This window comes from Carcharodon carcharias, chromosome 13 (assembly GCF_017639515.1).
Source record: "Carcharodon carcharias isolate sCarCar2 chromosome 13, sCarCar2.pri, whole genome shotgun sequence".
Classification (NCBI taxonomy): Eukaryota; Metazoa; Chordata; class Chondrichthyes; order Lamniformes; family Lamnidae; genus Carcharodon; species Carcharodon carcharias.
Window position 1 is genome coordinate 63104004 of NC_054479.1, and position 23339 is coordinate 63127342.

The 23339-nt window shown below is 47.6% G+C and overlaps 1 protein-coding gene across 1 annotated transcript in view; it reads left to right on the forward strand.

Moving 5' to 3' along the window:
* Positions 1–23339, forward strand: part of tbx16 (T-box transcription factor 16) — a 134803-nt gene that overhangs the window by 35559 nt on the left and 75905 nt on the right. The window lies entirely within an intron of this gene.

A 23339-nucleotide genomic window follows, 5' to 3' on the forward strand; every position in this document is an offset into this window, starting at 1 on the left:
ACCAGAAAAGTACTGATTGCGGGGGAAAGAGAGACAGGAACTGCATTGGCTGTGGGGAAAGGTGAAATACAAACTGCACAGACTGTGGGGTAAAGAGACACAGGATTTGTACTCACAGCAGGGTAAAGAGACACAGGAACTGCACTGACTGTGGAGTAACGAGACACAGGAACGGCACTGAATGTTGGGCAAAGGAACACAGGAACTGCACTGAATGTGGAGTCAAGAGACACAGAAACAGCACTAAGTGTGAGGTAAATTGACATACAAACTGCACTGACTGTGGGGTAAAGTGACACACAATCTGAACTGACTATGCGGTAAAGAGACACAGGAATTGCACTGACTGTGTGATAAAGAGACACACAAACTGTACAGACTGTGGGGGAAATTGACATACAAACTGCACTGACTGTGGGGTAAAGTGAAACATAAACTGAAATGACTATGAGGTAAAGAGGCACAGGAATTCCACATGACAGTGGGGTAATGTGACACACAAACTGCACTGACTGTTGGGTAAAGATACACACGAATTGCACTGACTGTGGGTTAAGGAGACAGAGGAACTGCTATGACTATGGGGAAAAGTGACACACAAGCTGGACTGATTGCAGGGTAAAGAGCCACATGAACTGCACTCACTTTGGGGTAAAGAGATACAGAATCTGCACTGATGGTGGAGTAACGAGACACAGAAACTGCACTGACTGTGGTGTAAAGAAAAACAGGAACAGCATTGAATGTGAGTTAAAGTGACTCAGGAACTGCACTGACTGTGGGGTAAAGTGGTATACAAACTGAACTGACTGTGGGGGAAATTGACACACGAACAGCACTAACTGGGGTAAAGTGACAGATGAACTGCATTAACTGTGGGTTAAAGAGACACAGGAACTGTACTCTGCGGGGTAAAGAGACACAGGAACTGCACTCACTGTGGGGTAAAGAGACATAGGAACTGCACTGACTGTGGAGTAACAAGACACAGGAATGGCACTGACTGTTGGGTAAAGAGACACACAAACTGCACTGACTGTGGGGTAAATTGACACACAATCTGAACTGACTATGCAATAAAGAAACATAGGAATTGCACTGACTGTGGGATAAAGAGACACACAAACTGTACAGACTGTGGGGGAAAATGACACACAAACTGAACTGACTATGCAGTAAAGAGACAAAGGAATTGCACGGACTGTGGGATAAAGAGACATACAAACTGCATTGACAGTGGCGTAATGTGACACGCAAACTGCAGTGAATGTTGTGTAAAGATACTCACGAATTGCACTAATTGTGGGATAAGGAGACACAGGAACTGCAATGACTATGGAGAGAAGTGACACACAAACTGGACTGACTGCAGGGTAAAGAGACATAGAGACTGCACTCACGGTGGAGTAACGAGACACAGGAACTGCACTGATTGGGGTAAAGTCACGCACGAACTGCACTGTGTGTGAAAGTGAAACAGGAACCACACTGACTGTGGGGTAAAGAGACACCAGAACTGCATTGACTGTGGGGTAAAGAGACACCAGAACTGCACTGACTGTGGGGTAAAGTAACATACGAACTGCAATGATTGTGGGGTAAAGTGACACACGAACAGCAATGACTGTGGGTAAAGTGACGTAAGCACTGCAATGACTGTGGGCAAAAAAGACACAGCAACTGCACTGAATGTGGGGAAAATAGACACCAGAAATGTACTGATTGTGGGGGAATGGGAGACAGGAAAAGCACTGGTTGTGGGGAAAGGTGACATACAAACTGTACAGATTGTGGGGTAAAGAGACACAGGAACTGTACTCACTGCAGGGTAAAGAGACAGAGGTACGGCACTGACTGTGGAGTAACGAGACACAGGAACGGCACTGAATGTGGAGTAAAGAGACACAGGAACAGCACTAACTGTGGGGTAAAGTGACTCACAAACTGCACTGTGTGTGAAAGTGAGACAGGAACTATACTGACTGTGGGGTAAAGAGACACCGGAACTGCACTGACTGTGGGGTAAAGTGACACAGCAACTGCACTGACTGTGGGGTAAATAGACACCAAAAATGCACTGACTGTGGGATAAAGAGACACACAAACAGTACAGACTGTGGGTGAAATTGACACACAAACTGTACTGACTGCGGGGTAAAGTGACACACAAACTGAACAGACTATGCGATAAAGAGACAGAGGAATTGCACTGACTGTGGGGTAAAGAGACACACATAATGTACAGACTGTTTGGGAAATTGACAGACAAACTGCACTGACTGTGGGGTAAAGTGACACACAAACTGAACAGACTATGCGATAAAGAGACACAGGAATTGCACTGACTGAGGGGTAAAGAGGCACACAAACTGCACTGTCTGTGGGGCAAAGTGACATACCAATTGCACTGATTATGGGGTACAGAGACACATGAACTGCACTGATTGTGAGGTAAAGTTGCACAGGAACTGCACTGACTGTGGGAAATGTGACACACAATCTGCACTGACTGCGGGGTAAACAGACACTGGAACTGCCCTGACAGTGGCGTAAAGTGACACAGGAACTGCACTGACTGAGGGGTAACGTGACACAGGTACTGCACTCACTGTGGTGTGAAGTGACACAGGAACTGCACTGACTGAGGCGTAAAGTGAGACAGAAACTGCTCTGACTGTGCTAAAGTGACACACAAACTGCACTGACTGTTGATTAAAGTTCCACAGGACCTGCACTGACTGTGGGGTAAAGCGACACATGAACTGCACTGATTATGGGGTAAAGAGACAGACGAACTGCACTGATTGTGGGGTAAAGAGGCACAGGAACTGCACTGACTGGGTAATGTGACACACAAACTGCACTGACTATTGGGTAAAGATACACACGAATTGCACTGACAGTGGGTTAAGGAGACACAGGAACTGCAATGACTATGGTGAAAAGTGACACACAAACTGGACTGACTGCGGGGTAAAGACACACAGGAATTGCACTCACTGTGGCATAAAGAGACACACAAACTGCACTGACGGTGGAGTAACCAGACACAGGAACTGCACTGACTGTGGGGTAAAGTGATACTCAAACTGAACTGACTGTGGGGGAAATTGACACATGAACAGCACATACTGGGTAAAGTGACACACGAACTGCATTGACTGTGGGTTAAAGAGACACACGAACTACACTGTGTGTGAAAGTGACACACGAACTGCATTAACTGTGGGTTAAAGAGACACACGAACTACACTGTGTGTGAAAGTGAGACAGGAACTACACTGACTGTGGGGTAAAGTAACACACGAATTGCAATGACTGTGGGGTAAAGTGACACAGGAATTGCATTGACTGTGGGCAAAAAAGACACAGCAACTGCACTGAATGTGGGGTAAATAGACACCAAAAATGAACTGACTGTGGGATAAAGAGACACACAAACAGTACAGACTGTGGGTGAAATTGACACACAAACTGCATTGACTGAGGGGAAAAGCGACACACAAACAGAACTGATTATGCAGTAAAGAGGCACAGGAATTGCACTGACTGTGGGGTAAAGAGACACACATAATGTACAGACTGTTTGGGAAATTGACAGACAAACTGCACTGACTGTGGGGTAAAGTGACACACAAACTGAACAGACTATGCGATAAAGAGACACAGGAATTGCACTGACTGTGGGGTAAAGAGGCACACAAACTGCACTGACTGTGGGGCAAAGTGACATACCAATTGCACTGATTATGGGGTACAGAGACACATGAACTGCACTGATTGTGGGGTAAAGTTGCACAGGAACTGCACTGACTGTGGGAAATGTGACACACAATCTGCATTGACTGCGGGGTAAACAGACACTGGAACTGCCCTGACAGTGGCGTAAAGTGACACAGGAACTACACTGACTGAGGGGTAATGTGACACAGGTACTGCACTCACTGTGGTGTGAAGTGACACAGGAACTGCACTGACTGAGGCGTAAAGTGAGACAGAAACTGCTCTGACTGTGCTAAAGTGACACACAAACTGAACTGACTGAGGGGAAAAGTGACACACAAACGGAACTGATTATGCAGTAAAGAGGCACAGGAATTGCACTGACTGTGGGATAAAGAGACACACAAAATGTACAGACTGTGGGGGAAATTGACAGACAAACTTCACTGACTGTGGGGTAAAGTGACACACAAACTGAACAGACTATGCGATAAAGAGACACAGGAATTGCACTGACTGTGAGGTAAAGTGGCACACAAAATGCACTGACTGTGGGGCTAATTGACATACCAAATGCACTGATTATGGGGTTAAGAGACACATGAACTGCACTGATTGTGGGGTAAAGATGCACAGGAACTGTACTGACTGTGGGAAATGTGACACACAATCTGCATTGACTGTGGGGTAAACAGACACTGCAACTGCACTGACAGTGGCCGTAAAGTGACACAGGAACTGCACTGACTGAGGGGTAATGTGACACTGGTACTGCACTGACTGAGGGGTAAAGTGAGACAGAAACTGCTCTGACTGTGCTAAAGTGACACTGACTGTTGATTAAAGTTCCACAGGACCTGCACTGACTGTGGGGTAAAGCGACATATGAACTGCACTGACTGTGGGATACAGTGACACAGTAACTTCACTGACTGTGGGTTATACTTACACAGGAACTGCACTGACTGTGGGCCAAACTGACAGACAAACTGCACTGACTGTTGGGAAAGTGACACTGAAACTGCACTGACTGTGGTAAAGTGACACACAAACTGCACTGAATGTTGTTTAAATTGACGCAGGAACTGCTCTGACCTTGGGGTAAAGAGACACACAAACTGCACTGATGGTGGGGTAAAGAGACAGATGACCTGCATTGACTCTGGGATAAAGTGACCCACGGTCTGCACTGTCTGTGAGGCAAAGTAACACAGAAACCGCACCATATGTGGGGTAAAGTGACACAGGAACTGCACTGACTGTGGGTTAAATTGACACAGGAACTGCACAGAATGTGGGTTAAAGAGACACACAATCTGCACTGACTTTGGGGTAAAGAGACAGACGAACTGCATTGACTGTGGGGTAAATCGACACACAAACTGCATGGACTGTGAGTTAAAGTGACCCACGAACTGCACTGTCTGGGAGGCAAAGTAATACACAAACTGCACCATCTGTGTGGTAAAGTGACACAGGAACTAAACTGACTGTGGGGTAAAGTCACACAAAACCTTCACTGAGTGTCGGTTAATGTGACTCAGGACCTAACTGACTGTGGTGTAAAGTGACTCAGGACCTGCACAGACTGCGGTGTAAAGTGACACAGGAACTGCACTGACAGTGGTGTAAAGTGACACAGGAGCAGCAATTTCTGTCAGGTAAAGTGACACAGGAGTTGCAGTGACTGTTGGGTAAAGTGCTACAGGAACTGCACTGACTTTGGGGTAAAGTGACACAGGAACTGCTCTGGCTTTTGGGTAAAGGTCACAGGAATTGCACTGACTGCGGGGTAAAGTGACACAGGATCTGCACTGACTGGTGTAAAGTGACTCAGGAACTGCACTGACTGTGGGGTAAAGGGCACAGGGACTACCCTGCCTCTGGTGTAAAGTGGCACAGAAACTACACTGACTTTGGGGTAAAGTGACACAGGACCTTCTCTGACTCTTAGTTAAAGTGACACAGGAACTGCACTGATAATGGCGTAATGTGACACAGGAGCAGGACTGTCTGTCGGATAAAGTGACAGAGGAGTTGCACTGACTGTCGTGTAAAGTGGCACAGGAACTGCACTGACTGAGGGGTAACGTGACACAGGTACAGCACTCACTGTGGGGTAACGTGACACAGGAACTGACACTGACTGAGGTGTAACGTGACACAGGTACAGTACTCACTGTGGGGTAACGTGACACAGGAACTGCACTGACTGAGGGGTAAAGTGAGACAGATTCTGCTCTGACTGTGCTAAAGTGACACACAAAATGCACTGACTGTTGATTAAATATCCACAGGACCTGCACTGACTGTGGGATAAAGCGACACATGAAGTGCACTGACTGTGGGGTACCGTGACACAGTACCTGCACTGACTGTGAGTTATATTTACACACGAATCGCTCTGACTGTGGGCTAAAGAGACACAGGAACTGCACTGACTGTGGGCAAAATCGAAAACAGACAAACTTCACTGACTTTTGGGAAAGTGACATTGAAACTGCACTGACTGTGGTAAAGTGACACACAAACTGCACTCACTGTGGTTTAAATTGGCACAGGAACTGCACTGACCTTGGGGTAAAGAGACACACAAACTGCAGTGACTGTGGGGTAAAGTGATACAGGAACTGCACTGACTGTGGCGTAAAGTGACTCAGGAACTGCACTGAATGTGGGGTAAAGAGACACATAATCTGCACTGACTTAGGGCTAAAGAGACAGATGAACTGCACAGTCTGTGTGGTAATCTGATACATGAACTGCACTGACTGTGTGGTAAAGTGACATAGGAACTGCACTGACTGTGTGGTAACGTGACATAGGAACTCCACTGACTGTGCGGTAAAGCAACACAGGAACTGCACTGACTGTGCGGTAAAGCTACACAGGAACTGCACTGACTGTGCGGTAAAGTGACCCACGAATTGCACTGTCTGTGTGGCAAAGTAATACATAAACTGCACCACCTGTGTGGTAAAGTGACACAGGAACTGCACTGACTGTCGGTTAATGTGACACAGGAGCAGCACTGACTGTGGTGTAAAGTGACACAGAAACTGCACTGACTGTCGTGTAAAGTGACTCAGGACCTGCACTGACTGTGGGGTAAAGTGACACAGGATCTGCACTGACTGTGGTGTAATGTGACTCAGGACCTGCACTTATTGCGGGGTAAAGTGACACAGGAACTATACTGACTGTGGTTAAAGTGAGACAGGAACTGCACTGACTGTGGGGTAATGTGGCACAGGAACTACACTGACTGTGGTGTAAAGTGAGACAGGAACGGCCTGCATCTGGGGTAAAGAGGCACAGGAACTGCATTGACTTTGGGGTAAAGTGCCACAGGAACTACACTGACAGTGGTGTAAAGTGACACAGGAGCAGCACTGTCTGTCGGGTAAAGTGACACAGGAGTTGCACTGGCTGTGAGGTAAAGTGCCACAGGAACTGCACTGACTGTGGGGTAAAGTGACACAGGAACTGCACTGGCTTTTGGGTAAAGTGACAGAGGAACTGCACTGACTGAGGGTAAAGTGACACAGGAATTGCAATGAATGCGGGTAAAGTGGTACAGGAATTGCACTGACTGCGGGTAAAGTGACACAAGATCTGCACTGACTGTGGTGTAAAGTGGCGCAGGAACTGCACTGACTGTGGGGTAATGTGACGCAGGAACTACACTGACTGTGGGGTAAGGTGAAACACAAACTGCACTGACTGCGGGGTAAAGTGACACGCAAACTGAACTGACTATGCGAAAAAGAGACACAGGAATTGCACTGAATGTTGGCTAAAGAGACACAGGAACTCCACTTTGTCTGTGAGGCAAAGTAATACACAAACTGCACCACCTGTGTGGTAAAGTGACACAGGAACTAAACTGACTGTGCGGTAAAGTCACACAGGAACTGCACTGACTGTCGGTTAATGTGACACAGGAGCAGCACTGACTGTGGTGTAAAGTGACACAGGAACTACACTGACTGTGGTGTAAAGTGACACAGGAACTGCACTGACTGTGGTGTAAAGTGACACAGCAACTGCACTGACTGTGGTGTAAAGTGACTCAGGACCTGCACTGACTGCATGGTAAAGTGACACAGGATCTGCACTGACTGTCGTGTAATGTGACTCAGGACCTGCACTTATTGCGGGGTAAATTGACACAGGATCTGCACTGACTGTCGTGTAATGTGACTCAGGACCTGCACTTATTGCGGGGTAAATTGACACAGGATCTGCACTGACTGTGGTATAAAGTGATGCAGGAACTGCACTGACTGTGGGGTAAAGTGGCACAGGAACTACACTGACTGTGGTGTAAAGTGAGACAGGAACGGCACTGCATCTGGGGTAAAGAGGCACAGGAACTGCACTGTCTGTGGGGTAAAGTGACAGAGGAACTGCAGTGACTGAGGTTAAGTGACACAGGAATTGCAATGAATGCGGGTAAAGTGGCACAGGATCTGCACTGACTGTGGTGGAAAGTGGCGCAGGAACTGCACTGACAGTGGGGTAATGTGACACACAAACTGCACTGACTGTTGGGTAAAGATAGGCACAAATTGCACTGACTGTGGGTTAAGGAGACACAGGAACCGCTATGACTATGGGGATAAGTGACACACAAACTGGACTGACTGCGGGGTAAAGAGACACAGGAATTGCACTGACTGTGGGTTAAGGAGACACAGGAACTACAGTGACTATGGGGAATAGTGACACACAAACTGGACTGACTGCGGGGTAAAGAGACACAGGAATTGCAATGACTGTGGGATAAAGAGACACACAAACTGTACAGACTGTGGGGGAAATTGACACACAAACTGCACTGACTGTGGGGTAAAGTGACACATAAACTGAACTGACTATGCGGTAAAGAGAAACAGGAACTGCACTGAATGTGGGATAAAGAGGCACACAAACTGCATTGACTGTGGGGCAAAGTGACACACCAACTGCACTGATTATGGGGTAAAGAGACACACAAACTGCACTGATTGTGGGGTAAAGAGGCACAGGAACTGCACTGACTGGGAAATGTGACACACACATCTGCAGTGACTGTTGGGTAAACAGACACTGGAACTGCCCTGACAGTGGGGTAATGTGACACACAAACTGCACTGACTGTTGGGTAAAGATAGAGACGAATTGCACTGACTGTGGGTTAAAGAGACACAGGAATTGCACTGACTGTGGGTTAAGAAGACACAGGAACTACAGTGACTATGGGGAATAGTGACACACAAACTGGACTGACTGCAGGGTAAAGAGACACAGGAACTGCACTCACTGTGGGGTAAAGAGGCACAGAAACGGCACTGAAGGTGGGGTAATGAGACACAGGAAGTGCACTGAATGTGGTGAAAACAGAAACAGAAACAGCATTGAATGTGGGGTAAAGTGACACAGGAACTGCAATGACTGTGGGGTAAAGAGACCCAGAAACCGCACTGACGGAGGAGTAACGAGACACAGGAACTGCACTGAATGAGGGGTAAAGAGAAACAGGAAGAGCATTGAATGTGGAGTAAAGAGACACAGGAATTGCAATGACTGTGGGATAAAGAGACACACAAACTGTACAGACTGTGGGGGAAATTGACACACAAACTGCACTGACTGTGGGGTAAAGTGACACATAAACTGAACTGACTATGCGGTAAAGAGACACAGGAACTGCACTGACTGTGGGATAAAGAGGCACACAAACTGCACTGACTGTGGGGCAAAGTGACACACCAACTGCACTGATTATGGGCTAAAGAGACACACAAACTGCACTGAGTGTGGGGTAAATTGGCACAGGAACTGCACTCACTGTGGGGTAAAGTGACACAGGAACTGCACTGACTGTGGGGTAACGTGACACAGGTACAGCACTCACTGTGGGGTAACATGACACAGGAACTGCACTGACTGAGGGGTAAAGTGAGACAGTAACTGCTCTGACTGTGCTAAAGTGACACACAAAATGCACTGACCGTTGATTAAAGATCCACAGGACCTGCACTGACTGTGGGGTAAAGCGACACATGAAGTACACTGACTGTGGGGTACAGTGACACAGCAACTGCACTGACTGTGGGTTATACTTGCACACGAATTGCTCTGACTGTGGGCTAAAGAGACACAGGAACTGCACTGACTGAGGGGTAAAGTGAGACAGTAACTACTCTGACTGTGCTAAAGTGACACACAAAATGCACTGACTGTTGATTACAGACCCACAGGACCTGCACTGACTGTGGGGTAAAGCGACACATGAAGTGCACTGACTGTGGGGTACAGTGTCACAGTAACTGCACTGACTGTGAGTTATACTTGCACACGAATTGCTCTGACTGTGGGCTAAAGAGACACAGGAACTGCGCTGACTGTGGGGTAATGAGACACAGGAACTGCACTGACTGTGGGCAAAACTGACAGACAAACAGCACTGACTGTTGGGAAAGTGACACTGAATCTGCACTGACAGTGGTAAAGTGACACACGAACTGCACTCACTGTTGTTTAAATTGACACAGGAACTGCACTGACTTTGGGCTAAACTGACACAGGATCTTCACTGACTGTCGGTTGAAGTGACACAGGAACTGCACTGACAGTGCTGTAAAGTGACACAGGAGCAGCACTTTCTGTCGGGTAAAGTGACACAAGAGTTGCAGTGACTGTGGGGTAAAGTGCTACAGGAACTGCACTGACTGTGGAGTAAAGTGACACAAGAACTGCAGTGGGTTTTGGGTAAAGTGACAGAGGAACTGCACTGACTGTGGGGTAAAGTGACACAGAAACTGCACTGACTGTGGGGTAAAGTGACACAGGAACGGCACTGCCTTTGGGGTAAAGTGGCACAGAAACTACACTGACTTTGGGGGAAAGTGACACAGGACTTTCACTGACTGTCGGTTAAATGACACAGGAACTGCACTGACAGTGGTGTAAAGTGACACAGGTACAGCACTCACTGTGGGGTAAAGTGACACAGGAACTGCACTGACAGAGGGATAAAGTAACACAGAAACTGATCTGACTGTGCTAAAATGACACACAAAATGCACTGACTGTTGATTAAAGTTCCACAGGACCTGTACTGACTGTGGGGTAAAGCGACACATGAAGTGCACTGCCTGTGGGTTATACTTACACACGAACTGCTCTGACTGTGGGCTAAAGAGACACGGGAACTGCGCTGACTGTGGGGTAATGAGACACAAGAACTGCACTGACTGTGGTAAAGTGACACACAAACTGCACTCACTGTTGTTTAAATTGACACAGGAACTGCACTGACCTTGGGGTAAAGAGACACACAAACTGCACTGACTGTGGGGTAAAGAGAAAGACGATCTCCATTGACTGTGGGGTAAGACGACACACAAACTGCAGTGACTGTGGGGTAAAGTGACACAGGAACTGCACCGACTGTGGCGTAAAGTGACTCAGGAACTGCACTAAATGTGGGGTAAAGAGACACACAATCTTCACTGACTTTGGGGTAAAGAGACAGACGAACTGCATTGACTGTGGGGTAAATCGACACACAAACTGCACTGACTGTGAGGCAAAGTAATACACAAACTACACCATCTGTGTGGTAATGTGACACAGGAACTAAACTGACTGTGGGGTAAAGTCACACAGGAACTGCACTGACTGTCGGTTAATGTGACACAGGAGCAGCACTGACTGTGGTGTAAAGTGACACAGGAACTGCACTGACTGTGGTGCAAAGTGACACAGGAACTGCACTGACTGCGGGGTAAAGTGACACAGGATCTGCACTGACTGTGGTGTAATGTGACTCAGGACCTGCACTTATTGCGGGGTAAAGTGGCACAGGATCTGCACTGACTGTGGTATAAAGTGACGCAGGAACTGCACTGACTGTGGGGTAAAGTGGCACAGGACCTAACTGACTGTGGTGTAAAGTGAGACAGGAACGGCACTGCTTCTGGGGTAAAGCGGCACAGGAACTTCACTGACTTTGTTGTAAAGTGACACAGGAGCAGCACTGTCTGTCGGGTAAGTGACACAGGAGTTGCACTGATTGTGGGGTAAAGTGCTACAGGAACTGCACTGACTGTGGGTAAAGTGACACATGAGCAGCACAGGCTTTTGGGTAAAGTGACAGAGGAACTGCATTGACTGAGGGTAAAGTGACACAGGAATTGCAATGAATGCGGGTAAAGTGACAGAGGAATTGCACTGACTGTGGTGTAAAGTGACACAGGAATTGCAATGAATGCGGGTAAAATGACACAGGAATTGCACTGACTGTGGTGTAAAGTGACACAGGAATTGCACTGACTGTGGGGTAAAGTGACACAGGAATTGCACTGACTGTGGGGTAAAGTGACACAGGAACTGCACTGACTGCGGGTAAATTGACACAGGATCTGCACTGACTGTGCTGTAAAGTGACGCAGGAACTGCACTGACTGGGGTAAAGTGGCACAGGAACTACACTGACTGTGGTGTAAAGTGAGACAGGAACGGCACTGCATTTGGGGTAAAGAGGCACAGGAACTTCACTGACTTTGGGGTGAAGTGACACAGGAGCAGCACTGTCTGTCGGGTAAGTGACACAGGAGTTGCACTGATTGTGGGGTAAAGTGCTACAGGAACTGCACTGACTGTGGGTAAAGTGACGCATGAGCAGCACTGGCTTTTGGGTAAAGTGACAGAGGAACTGCATTGACTGCGGTGTAAAGTGACACAGGAATTGCAATGAATGCGGGTAAAGTGACACAGGAATTGCACTGACTGCGGGGTAAAGTGACACAGGATCTGCACTGACTGCGGGTAAATTGACACGGGATCTGCACTGACTGTGGTGTAAAGTGACGCAGGAACTGCACTGACTGTGGGGTAACGTAACGCAGGAACTACACTGTCTGTGGGGTAAGGTGACACACAAACTGCACTGACTGTGGGGTAAAGTGACACGCAAACTGAACTGACTATGCGATAAAGAGACACAGGAATTGCACTGACTGTTGGCTAAAGAGACAAAGGAACTGCACTGAATGTCAAGTAAAGAGACACAGGAATTGCACTGGCGGTGTGATAAAGAGACACACAAACTGTACAGACTGTGGGGGAAATTGACACACAAACTGCACTGACTGTGGGGTAAAGTGACACACAAACTGAACTGACTGTGCGGTAAAGAGACACAGGAACTGCACTGACTGTGGGATAAAGAGGCACACAAACTGCACTGACTGCAGGGTAAACAAACACTGGAATTGCCCTGACAGTGGGGTAATGTGACACACAAACTGCACTGACTGTTGGGTAAAGATACACATGAATTGCACTGACTGTGGGTTAAAGAGCCACAGGAACAGCAGTGACTATGGGGAAAAGTGACATACCAACTGCATTGACTGTGGGTTAAAGAGACATATGATCTGCACTGAAGGTGGAGTAATGAGACACAGGAACTGCACTGAATGTGGCGAAAAGAGAAACAGGAACAGCATTGATTGTGGGGTAAAGTGACATAGGAACTGCACTGACTGTAGGGTAAAGTGATACACAAACTGAACAGAGTGTAGGGGAAATTGACACACGAACAGCACTAACTGGGATAAAGTGACAGACGAACTGCATTAACTGTGGGTTAAAGAGACCCATGAACTGCAGTGTGTGTGAAAGTGAGACAGGAACTACACTGACTGTGGGGTAAAGAGACATACGAATTGCAATGACTGTGAGTAAGTGACACAGCAACTGCACTGACTGAGGACAAAAAAGACACAGCAACTGCACTGAATGTGGGGTAAATAGACACCAGAAATGCACTGATTGTGGGACAAAGAGAGACAGGAACTTCACTGGCTGTGGGGAAAGGTGACATACAAACTGCACAGACTGCGGGGTAAAGAGACACAGGAACTGTACTCACTGTGGGGTAAAGAGACACAGGAACAGCACTAACTGTGGGGTAAATTGACACACAAACTGCACTGACTGTGGGGTAAAGTGACACACAATCTGAACTGATAATGCGGTAAAGAAACACAGGAATTGCACTGACGGTGGGATAAAGAGACACACAAACAGTACAGACTGTGGGGGAAATTGATACACAAACTGGACTGACTGTGTGGTAAAGTGACACACAAACTGAACTGACTATGCAGTAAAGGGACACAGGAATTGCATGGACTGTGGGATAAAAAGCCACACAAATTGCACTGACTGTGGGTTAAGGAGACACAGGAACTGCTATGACTATGGGGAAAAATGACACACAAACTGGACTGACTGCAGGGTAAAGAGACTCAGGATCTGCACTCACTGTGGGGTAAAGAGACACAGAAACTGCACTGAATGTGGCGAAAAGAGAAACAGTAACAGCATTGATTGTGGGGTATAGTGACACAGGAACTGCACTGACTGTGGGGTAAAGTGATACACAAACTGAACTGACTGTGGGGAAAATTGACACACGAACAACACTGGCTGGGGTAAAGTGACACACGAACTGCATTGACTGTGGATTAAAGAGACACACGAAATGCACTGTGTGTGAAAGTGAGACAGGAACTACACTGACTGTGGGGTAAAGAGACGCCGGAACCGCACTGACTTTGGGCAAAAAAGACACAGCAACTGCACTGAATATGAGGTAAATAGACACCAGAAATGAACTGATTGTGGGGGAAAGAGAGACAGGAACTGCACTGGCTGTGGGGTAAAGAGACATAGGAACTGTACTCACTGCAGGGTAAAGAGACACAGGAACTGCACTGACTGTGGAGTAACGAGACCCAGGTACGGCACTGACTGTGGGGTAAAATGACACACCAACTGCACTGACTGTGGAGTAAAGTGACACACAAGCTGAACTGATACTGTGGTAAAGAGACACAGGAATTCCACTGACTGTGGGATAAAGAGACACACAAACAGTACAGACTATGGGGGAAATTGACAAACAAACTGCACTGAATGTGGGGTAAAGTGACACACAAACTGAATAGACTATGCGATAAAGAGACACAGGAATTGCACTGACTGTGGGGTAAAGAGGCACACAAACTGCACTGACTGTGGGGCAAAGTGACACACCAACTGCCCTGATTATGGGGTAAAGAGACGCACGAAATGCACTGATTGTTGGGTAAAGTGGCACAGGAACTGCACTGAATATGGGAAATGTGCCACACAATCTGCACTGACTGCAGGGTAAACAGACACTGGAACTGCCCTGACAGTGGGGTAAAGGGACACAGCAACTGCACTGACTGAGGGGTTACGTGACACAGGTACTGCACTCACTGTGGGGTAAAGTGACACAGGAACTGCACTGACTGAGGGGTAAAGTGGGACAGAAACTGTTCTGACTGTGTTAAAATGACACACAAAATGCACTGACTGTTGATTAAAGTTCCACAGGACCTGCACTGACTGTGGGATACAGTGACACAGTAACTGCACTGACTGTGGGTTATACTTACACACGAACTGCTCTGACCGTGGCCTAAAGAGACACGTGTACTGCGCTGACTGTGGGGTAATGAGACACAGCAACTGCACTGACTGTGGGCAAAACCGACAGACAAACTGCACTGACTGTTGGGAACGTGACACTGAAACTGCACTGACTGTGGTAAAGTGACACACAAACTGCACTGACTGTGGGATAAAGAGACAGACGAACACCATTGACTCTGGGGTAAAGTGACCCATGGTCTGCACTGCCTGTGGGGCAAATTAACACAGAAGCTGCACCATCTGTGGGGTAAAGTGACACAAGACCTTCACTGACTGTGGTGTAAAGTAACAAAGGAAGTGCACTGACTGTGGGGTAAAGTGACTCAGGAACTGCACTAATTGTGGGGTAAATTGGCACAGGAACTGCACTGAATGTGGGGTAAAGACACAGAGGAACTGCATTGATTGGGGGGGATAAATCGACACACAAACTGCATGGACTGTGGGGTAAAGTGACCCATGAACTGCACTGCCTGTGTGGCAAAGTGACTGAGGAACTGCACTGACTGTGGGGTAAATTGACACACAAACTGCACTGAATGTGGGGTAAATTGACACACAAACTGCACTGACTTTGGGGTAAAGAGACAGATGAACTGCATTGACTGTGGGGTAAATTGACACAGAAAATGCATTGACTGTGGGTAAAATGACCCATGAACTGCACTGTCTGTGAGGCAAAGTAATACACAAACTGCACCACCTGTGTGGTAAAGTGACACAGGAACTAAACTGACTGTGGGGTAAAGTCACATAGGAACTGCACTGACTGTGGGGTAAATTGACACACAAACTGCACTGAATGTGGGGTAAATTGACACACAAACTGCACTGACTTTGGGGTAAAGAGACAGATGAACTGCATTGACTGTGGGGTAAATTGACACAGAAAATGCATTGACTGTGGGTAAAGTGACCCATGAACTGCACTGTCTGTGAGGCAAAGTAATATACAAACTGCACCACCTGTGTGGTAAAGTGACACAGGAACTAAACTGACTATGGGGTAAAGTCACATAGGAACTGCACTGACTGTCGGTTAATGTGACACAGGAGCAGCACTGACTGTGGTGTAAAGTGACACAGGAACTACACTGACTTTGGGGTAAAGTGACACAGGAACTGCACTGACAGTGGCGTAAAGTGACACAGGAGCAGGACTGTCTGTCGGGTAAAGTGACACAGGAACTGCACAGACTGTCGGGTAAAGTGACACAGGAGTTGCACTGACTGTGGTGTAAAGTGGCACAGGAACTGCACTGTCTGTGGGGTAACGTGACACAGACACAGCACTCACTGTGGGGTAACGTGACACAGGAACTGCACTGACTGAGGGGTAAAGTGAGACAGAAACTGCTCTGATTGTACACAAGTGACACACAAAATGCACTTACTGTTGATTAAAGATCAACTGGACCTGCATTGACTGTGGGGTAAAGCGACACATGAAGTGCACTGACTGTGGGGTACAGTGACACAGTAACTGCACTGACTGTGGGTTATACTTGTACACGAATTGCTCTGACTGTGGGTTACAGACACAGGAACTGCGCTGACTGTGGGGTAATGAGACACAGGAACTGCACTGACTGTGGGCAAAACCGACAGACAAACAGCACTGACTGTTGGGAAAGTGACATTGAATCTGCACTGACTGTGGTAAAGTGACACACAAACTGCACTGACTGTTGTTTAAATTGACACAGGAACTGCACTGACTTTGGGCACAACTGACACAGGACCCTCACTGACTGTCGGTTAAAGTGGCACAGGAACTGCACTGACTGAGGGGTAACGTGACACAGACACAGCACTCACTGTGGGGTAAAGTGACACAGGAACTGCACTGACTGAGGGGTAAAGTGAGACAGAAACCGCTCTGATTGTGCTAAAGTGACACACAAAATGCACTTACTGTTGATTAAAGATCCACAGGAACTGCACTGACTGTGGGGTACAGTGACACAGTAACTGCACTGACTGTGGGTTATACTTGCACATGAATTGCTCTGACTGTGGGCTAAAGAGACACAGGAACTGCTCTGACTGTGGGGTAAAGTGACACAGGAACAGCACTGCCTCTGGGGTAGAGTGGTACAAGAACTACACTGACTTTGGGGTAAAGTGACACAGCACCTTCACTGACTGTCGGTTGAAGTGACACAGGAACTGCACTGACAGTGGTGTAAAGTTACACAGGAGAAGCAATTTCTGTCGGGTAAAGTGACACAGGAGTTGCAGTGACTGTGGGGTAAAGTGCTACAGGAACTGCACTGACTGTGGGGTAAAGTGACACAGGAACTGCTCTGGCTTTTGGGTAAAGTGACAGAGGAACTGCACTGACTGCAGGGTAAAGCGACACAGGAGCTGCACTGACTGGTGTAAATTGATGCAGGAACTGAACTGACTGTGGGGTAAAGGGCACAGGAACTGCACTGACAGTGGTGTAAAGTGACACAGGAGCAGCACTGTCTATCGGGTAAAGTGACAGAGGAGCTGCACTGACTGTGGGGTAAAGTGACACAGGAGCAGCACTGTCTGTCGGGTAAAGTGACAGAATAGTTGCACTGACTGTAAGGTAAAGTGGCACAGGAACTGCACTGTGTGTGGGGTAAAGTGACACAAGAACTGCACTGACTGAGGGGTAACGTGACAGATACTGCACTCACTGTGGGGTAAAGTGACACAAGAACTGCACTGACTGAGGGATAACGTGACACAGGAACTGCACTGACTGAGGGGTAAAGTGAGACAGAAAGTGCTCTGACTGTGCTAAAGTGACACACAAAATGCACTGACTGTTGAGTAAAGTTCCACAGGGCCTGCACTGACTGTGGGGTAAAGTGACACAGCAACTGCACTGACTGTGGGGTAATGAGACACAGGAACTACGCTGACTGTGGGGTAATGAGACACAGGAACTGCGCTGACTGTGGGGTAATGAAACACAGCAACTGCACTGACTGTGGGCAAAACCGATAGAAAAACTGCACTGACTGTTGGGAAAGTGACAATTAATCTGCACTGACTGTGGTAAAGTGACACACAAACTGCACTCACTGTTGTTTAAATTGACACAGGAACTGCACTGACTTTGGGCTAAAGTGACACAGGAAATGCACTGACTGTGGGTTATACTTACACCCGAACCGCTCTGACTGTGGGCTAAAGAGACACAGGATCTGCGCTGACTGTGGGGTAATGAGACACAGCAACTGCACTGACTGTGGGCAAAACCGACAGACAATCTGCACTGACTGTTGGGAACGTGACACTGAAGCTGCACTGACTGTGGTAAAGTGACACACAAACTGCACTCACTGTTGTTTAAATTGACACAGGAACTGTTCTGATCTTGGGGTAAAGAGACGCACAAACTGCACTGACTGTGGGGTAAAGAGACAGACGAACACCATTCACTGTGGGGTAAGTCGACACACAAACTGCACTGACTGTGAGGTAAAGTGACCCACTGTCTAAACTGTCTGTGGGGCAAAGTAACACACAAACTGCACCATCTGTGGGGTAAAGTGACACAAGAACTGTACTGACTGTGGGGTAAAGTGACTCAGGAACTGCACTAACTGTGGGGTAAAGTGGCACAGTAACTGCACTAACTGTGGGGTAAAGGGACACACAATCTGCACTGACTTTGGGGTAAAGTGACAGAGGAACTGCACTGATTGTGGTGTAAAGTGTCGCAGGAACTGCACTGACTTTGGGGTAAAGAAACACAGGAACTTCACTGACTTTGGGGTAAAGTGACCTAGGAACTGCATTGACAGTGGTGTAAAGTGACACAGGAGTTGCACTGACTGTGGTGTAAAGTGACACAGAAACTGCACTGACTGTGGGGTAAAGTGACCCACGACCTGCACTGTCTGTGAGACAGAGTAACACACAAACTGCACCATCAGTGTGGTAAATTGACACAGGAGCTGCATTGACTGTGAGGTAAAGTGACACAGGAACTGCACTGACTGTGGGGTAATGTGGCACAGGAACTGCACTCACTATGGGGTAAAGTGACACAGGACATTCACTGACTGTGGTGTAAAGTGACACAGGAACTGCACTGACTCTGGGGTAAAGAGACACATAATCTGCACTGACTGTTAGGTAAAGAGACAGACGAACTGCATTGACTGTGGGGTAAATCGACACACAAGCTGCACTGACTGTGTTAAAGTGACCCTGAACTGCACTTTCTGTGAGACTAAGTAATACACAAACTGCACCATCTGTGGGGTAAAGTGACACAGGAACTGCACTGACTGCGGGGTAAAGTGGCACAGGACCTACACTGACTGTCGGTTAAAGTGACACAGGAGCAGAACTGTCTGTGGGGTAAAGTGACACAGGAGCTGCACTGACTGTGGGGTAAATTGATACAGGAACTGCTCTGGCGTTTGCGTAAAGTGACACAGGAAATACACTGACTGTGAGGTAAAGTGGCTCAGGAACTGCACCGAAACGGTTATACTTAGACACGAACTGCTCTGACTGTGGGGTACAGAGACACATGAACTGCACTGACTGTGGGGTACAGAGACACATGAACTGCACTGACTGTGGGGTAAAGCAACACAGGAACTGCACTGATTGTGTGGTAAATTGACACACAAACTGCACTGATTGTGGGGTATAGTGACACAGGAAGAGCACTGTCTGTGTGGTAAAATGACACACGAATTGCACTGACTATGGGGTAAATCTACACACAAACTGCACTGCCTGTGGGTTAAAGTGACTCACGACCTGCACTGTCTGTGAGACAAAGTAACACACAAACTGCACCATCAGTGTGATAAACTGACACAGGAGCTGCATTGACTGTGAGGTAAAGTGACACAGGAACTGCACTGACTGTGGGGTAATGTGGCACAGGAACTTCACTGACTGTGGGGTAAAGTGACACAGGAACTGCACTGACTGTGGGGTAAAGAGACACATAATCTGCACTGACTGTTGGGTAAAGAGACAGATGAACTGCATTGACTGTGGGGTAAATCGACACACAAGCTGCACTGACTGTGGTGTAAAGTGACCCACGCACTGCACTGTCTGTGAGACTAAGTAATACACAAACTGCACCATCTGTGGGGTAAAGTGACACAGGAACTGCACTGACAGTGGGGTAAAGTGGCACAGGAAATGCACTGACTGTGGAGTAAAGTGGCTCAGGAACTGCACTGACTGTGGGTTATATTTACACACGAACTGCTCTGACTGTGGTGTAAAGAGACACAGGAATTGCACTGACTGTGGTGTAAAGTGACACACAAACTGCACTGACTGTGGGGTACAGAGACACATGAACTGCACTGACTGTGGTGTAAAGTGACACAGGACATGCACTGACTGTGGTGTAAAGTGACACAGGACATGCACTGACTGTGGTGTAAAGTGGCTCAGGAACTGCACTGACTGCGGGGTAAAGTGACTCAGGAACTGCAGTGACTGTGGTGTTAAGAGACACACAATCTGCACTGTCTTTCGGGTAAATCGACACATTAACTGCATTGACTGTGGGGTTAAGTGACACAGGATCTGCACTGACTGTGATGTAAGTTGACTCAAGACATGCACTGACTGCGGGGTAAAGTGATTCAGGATCTGCACTGACTGTGGTGTAAAGTGACTCAAGACCTGCACTGACTGCGGGGTAAAGTGACACAGGATCTGCACTGACTGTGGTGTAAAGTGACCCACGAACTGCATTGTCTGTGAGACTAAGTAATACACAAACTGCACCATCTGTTGGGTAAAGTGACACAGGACCTGCACTGACTTGCACTAAAGTGGCACAGGACCTACACTGACTGTGGGATAAAGTGACACAGGAGAAGGACAGTCTGTGGGGTAAAGTGACACAGGAGCTGCACTGACTGTGGGGTAAATTGATACAGGAACTGCACTGGCGTTTGGGTAAAGTGACACAGGAAATGCACTGACTGTGGGGTAAAGTGACACAGGAACTGCACTGACTGTGGGGTAAAGTCGCACAGGAAATGCATTGACTGTGGGGTAAAGTGACACAGGACCTTCACTGACTGTGGTGTAAAGTGACACAGGAGCTGCACTGACTGTGGGGTAAATTGATACAGGAACTGCACTGGCGTTTGGGTAAAGTGACACAGGAAATGCACTGACTGTGGGGTAAAGTGACACAGGAACTGCACTGACTGTGGGGTAAAGCCGCACAGGAAATGCATTGACTGTGGGGTAAAGTGACACAGGACCTTCACTGACTGTGGTGTAAAGTGACACAGAAACTGCACTGACTGTGGGGTAAAGTGACACAGGAGCTGCACTTACTGTGGGGTAAATTGATACAGGAACTGCACTGGCGTTTGGGTAAAGTGACACAGGACCTTCACTGACTTTTGGTTAAAGTGACACAGGAACTGCACTGACAGTGGTGTAAAGTGACACAGGAGCAGCACTTTCTGTCGGGTAAAGTGACACAGGAGTTGCAGTGACTGTGAGGTAAAGAGCTACAGGAACTGCACTGATTGAGGGATAAAGTGACACAGGAACTGCACTGACTGTGGGGTAAAGGGCACAGGAACGGCTCTGCCTCTGGGGTAAAGTGGCACAGAAACTACACTGACTTTAGACTAAAGTGACACAGGACCTTCATTGACTGTCGGTAAAAGTGACACAGGAACTGCACTGACAGTGGTGTAAAGTGACACAGGAGTAGCACTGTCTGTCGGGTAAAGTGACAGAGGAGTTGCACTGACTGTGGGGTAAAGTGGCACAGGAACTGCTCTGGCTTTTGGGTAAAGTGACAGAGGAACTGCACTGACTGTAGGGTAAAGCGACACAGGAGCTGCACTGACTGGTGTAAATTGACACAGGAACTGCACTGACTGTGGGGTAAAGGGACACAGAAACTGCACTGACGATGGAGTAACGAGACACAGGAACTGCACTGAATGTGGCAAAAAGAGAAACAGTAACAGTATTGAATGTGAGGTAAAGTGACACAGGAACTGCACTGACTGTGGGGTAAAGTGATACACAAACTGAACTGACTTTGGGGGAAACTGACACATGAACAGATCTAACTGGGGTAAAGTGACACACGATCTGCATTAACTGTGGGTTAACGAGACACACGATCGGCATTGTGCGTGAAAGTGAGACAGGAACTACACTGACTGTGGGGTATATTGATACACAAACTGAACTGACTGTGGGGGAAATTGACACACGAACAACACTGACTGGGGTAAAGTGACACACAAAGTGCATTAACTGTGGCATAAAGAGACACACGAACTGCACTGTGTGTGAAAGTGAGACAGGAACTACACTGACTGTGGGGTAAAGAGACATCAGAACTGCAATGACTGTGGGGTAAAGTGACCCACGAACTGCACTGTCTGTGAGACTAAGTAATACACAAACTGCACCATCTGTGGGGTAATGTGACACAGGAACTAAACTGACTTGGGCTAAAGAGGCACAGGACCTACACTGACTGTTGGTTAAAGTGACACAGGAGCAGGACTGTCTGTGGGGTAAAGTGACACAGGAGCTGCACTGACTGTGGGGTAAATTGATACAGGAACTGCACTGGCGTTTGGGTAAAGTGACTCAGGACCTGCACTGACTGTGGTGTAAAGTGACACACAGGATCTGAACTGACTGTGGTGTAAAGTGACACAGGAACGGCACTGCCTCTGGGGTAAAGTGGTACAGGGACTACACTGAGTTTGGGGTAAAGTGACACAGCACCTTCACTGACTGTCGGTTAAAGTGACACAGGAACTGCACTGACAGTGGTGTAAAGTGACACAGGAATAGCACTTTCTGTCGGGTAAACTGACACATGAACAGCACTGACTGGGGTAAAGTGACACACGAACTGCATTAACCATGGGTTAACGAGACACACGAACTGCACTGTGTGTGATAGTGAGACAGGAACTACACTGACTGTGGGGTATAGTGATACACAAACTGAACTGACTGAAGGGGAAATTGACATACGAACAACACTGACTGGGGTAATTTGACACACGAACTGCATTAACTGTGGGTTAAAGAGACATACGAACTGCACTGTGTGTGAATTGAGACAGGAA